Source organism: Martes martes (genome assembly GCF_963455335.1).
Source record: "Martes martes genome assembly, chromosome: 1".
NCBI lineage: Eukaryota > Metazoa > Chordata > Mammalia > Carnivora > Mustelidae > Martes > Martes martes.
The window spans coordinates 35,602,106-35,605,637 of NC_137888.1; positions in this window are offsets into that span (position 1 = coordinate 35,602,106).

Here is a 3,532-nt window from a genome sequence, read left to right on the forward strand (position 1 = left end):
AAACATGACTAAAGAATACCCAAGAACCTGGCCAACAGAGACCTTAGAGTAATCGTTAATGAGTATGGACTTGATTCTAAATGTAGTGGGAACTCAATGAACTATTTTGATCAGAAAAATGATCAGAATCAGATTTAAGCTAGAGAAAGAGCATTCTACGTGAATGTTATGAAAGAAATTAGAGAAGGCCAGGACTTAATCAAGGATATAAATTAAGAAATAGTTATTATAATTCAAATAAAAATAGATGTGACATTTATGTAAGAGATAACAGTGAATGGGGTAACAAACAGGCAAATTAGAAAAATTTAGGAAATTGTCTTGAAAGGATATTATAATTGGTTATATGTGGGGAAAATTGACAATTACGTATTAAAGACAGCTAGGCTCCAACAAATCTAGATCACATTCAGTGTACAAAAACTAGGGTATTTTAATAACTATAAATATAGAACATGATGTGTTTGTTTAGGAATAACATACAGCTAGAGAAGATAGTTGAGGAGTGATCCCTAAGAAATGACTATATGGAGAGTTGCATGGAGAAGGAAAAAAAGGTGCTTAATGAGAAGGCATATGAAGAAGAGATATTGGAAAACCAGAGAGTATGCCAATATGAACTCATATGAAAGAGTATTTCAAGAAGTAAGTAATTAATTACAAAGTCACATACTGCAAAATGATCAAGTGAAAAGAAATTGCCTTATGGATTTTACACAGGGTATGGAAGGCAAATTGTTTTTAGGAAATAATACAACAGTAGCCTCCAGAGTAAATAAAAGACATCAAAGAGAGGAGAGTGGATTTTATTATCATTGTATAATATTAAGCTTTGATGCCAGAAGGAAAATCAGAGTAGTAATTAGAGGGAGACATTTAGTTGTGGATTTTGCTGTGTTTTGGTTCTTTGTGTTAAGTGTAAAGGGGCTTGATCATAGCTAAATTCTTTTTTTTTTAAAGACTTTTATTTATTTATTTGAGAGAGAGATCACAAGTAGGCAGAGAGGCAGGCAGAGAGAGAGTGGGAAGCTCTGCTCAGCAGGGGCTCAATTCCAGGACTCTGGGTTCATGACCTGAGCCAAAGGCAGAGGCTTAACCCACTGAGCCTCCCAGGCACCCTGATCATAGCTAAATTCTTACGGAGAGAAGCCAGTAAGGAGAGATGCACTGATCAGAGTAGAAAGAAGTAGTAGATAGAATATGCCATTAAGAAGGGTGGAGGGTTTCTGGTTGGTAAGTGGGAAAATTAATTTTAAAAGATCAGCATTTTGCTTATTCAAACAAAAATGAAAAAGAAATAAATGAAGATAGCAAAAATGTTATGTAATAGTAACAGGAAAGTTATGGCTTTTAAAGGTCAATGTATCTTTTATTGAGCATTCTGGTAGCCCATTCCAAAATCCCATTAAAATATTTACTTTAGTAGTACATGAATAATTAATTTAGAATTAATTTATTAAAATAATTTAATTATATTGAATTAATTTATTAAATTAATTAGAACTAATTTAGATCAGGCACATACTGATTTTATGTCATCTATTGGATATTTATTTATAAATTACTATCATAATATTTTAAGTTCTTTGATCTTAGATTGATGGTTTGTACTATTTCAGAGTTTTAGACATAATTTTTAGATTCCATCTATATTTTAGAGATAATTACATATTTCTAGATGTGGCGTATGAGTGTCCAAGGACACATCATGCAGACTCAGAGTATTTGTTTTTTATCATATCTCTAGAGTCAATAAATTTATCCATAAGCTCATTTTCATTTCACTCTGTAAAAAGCACAATTGTTGACATATTGTATACTTGTTTCCATATACTGGCAATTGTTTTGAAAGATTTAAAAGAGATACAATCTGGTAAAAATGTGGGTGACTATCTAGCATTTAGGAAAATGAATCTGCATTATTTTCTAAAAGCTCTTTTGGACTATGCATCTTTCCACAATACAATTATTTGACGAAAAGGAGATGGCATTTTAAGCTTTTTTTCATAATTCTATGCAACATTATAGCAGAGGTCTATAAGAAAGATCAAAGGTGATTTTTCAACGTAGGAAACTATTATGTCATGCTAGAAAACTTGTTGTAGTTGTCATGAAATGCCAATCGTAGTTTAGAATACTATTTCATGCTCAGCAATTTTAAAGAAAAGAATATTAAATTTGTCCCACTCAAAAAATCAGCCTTTAGCCAAAAGCCAAGCTAAGTTTAAAATAAGGAAACTCTATTTTTTTCAAAACATGTGCATGCTATATTTCAAAGCAAGCATTACTACATTTTGACATACTAATTGATTAGACAAGGTGAGAGGATGATGCGTCACCTAGAGCTACAGAGAAAGAGAAAAAAATTGAAAGAAAGAGAGAGAGAGGCTTCTTTGGCATAATATAGTGTCAACTACGCCCTTGAATACTTGACTATCTCTCAAATTATTCCTGGACAGTGTTTACATATGTTGATCATCTGTAGCAAGACAAAATGATGATGCTGAAATTATTTTCTAAATGGTAAAGGAAACCACAACTAATGCAAGATAATGTGGTGCAACAGAAAGCAATTTCTCTACCATCTTATTTAAAGCATTTTCTAGAAGCATGGTTACAAACAATCCATGAAAATAACTCATAATGATGTTTTAATGGAAGCACATGCTTATTAAAACCACTAATTCAGTTTTTCTCCAAGCCTTGGAGTATTTTGCATATTTGCCTGGCTATTATATTTAATTATGGAACTATATTTTCCAATTTAATTACTTTGAATTATAGTTTAGGAGCATCAGAAGTCCAGTCTAAACATGAAAAATGCATTTGTACTTCTAAAATTTTGGTTTTGTATTTGAATTAAAGACAATAACATAACATATTAAATTATATTTACAAGTTTCAGGCTCTTGTAAAATTATCTTGTTAATTTTTATTGTGCACAGTATCATAAAGATTAATTAAGGCAGGATGCCCTTTGATTTGCCTAAAAAAATATAGTGAGATAACCACAGAAATATCATATATTCAGAGTACTGTTTACAGGAATATTTTGCATCTAAAATGATATAAATCTTATTATAATGAAGCCTAAGAAAAAGATACTTCAAAAATAAAAATTGCTCTGTGTCACTAACTTTGCAATTAAGTTAGAAATTCTAACAAATATGCACATTCAGAGATTAATATTTTCTATGTCTGAGCTCATATACTCTAAAGTACTTGCAAATTTTAAACTTACTTTCAAAAACTTGAGTTTACTCTAAATTATGTGCAAATCATAAATACATTAATGTATAAATAATATTCTAATTAATGGAAAAAAACAACTTTATTGATTACTTCAGTGATCCCTGCACACAATACACACAGTTCTTCAAAGTCAGTTCTGCATTTGCAGAGGATAATGGAGGATTGATATTGAGTCCCTTTTAATTAGTTGAAACAGTAAACCAAAATACAATATTTTATCTTAAATATGAATTAAATTAAGGTTAAAAAACAGAATATAGGTGAGAATTCATTAAATAGA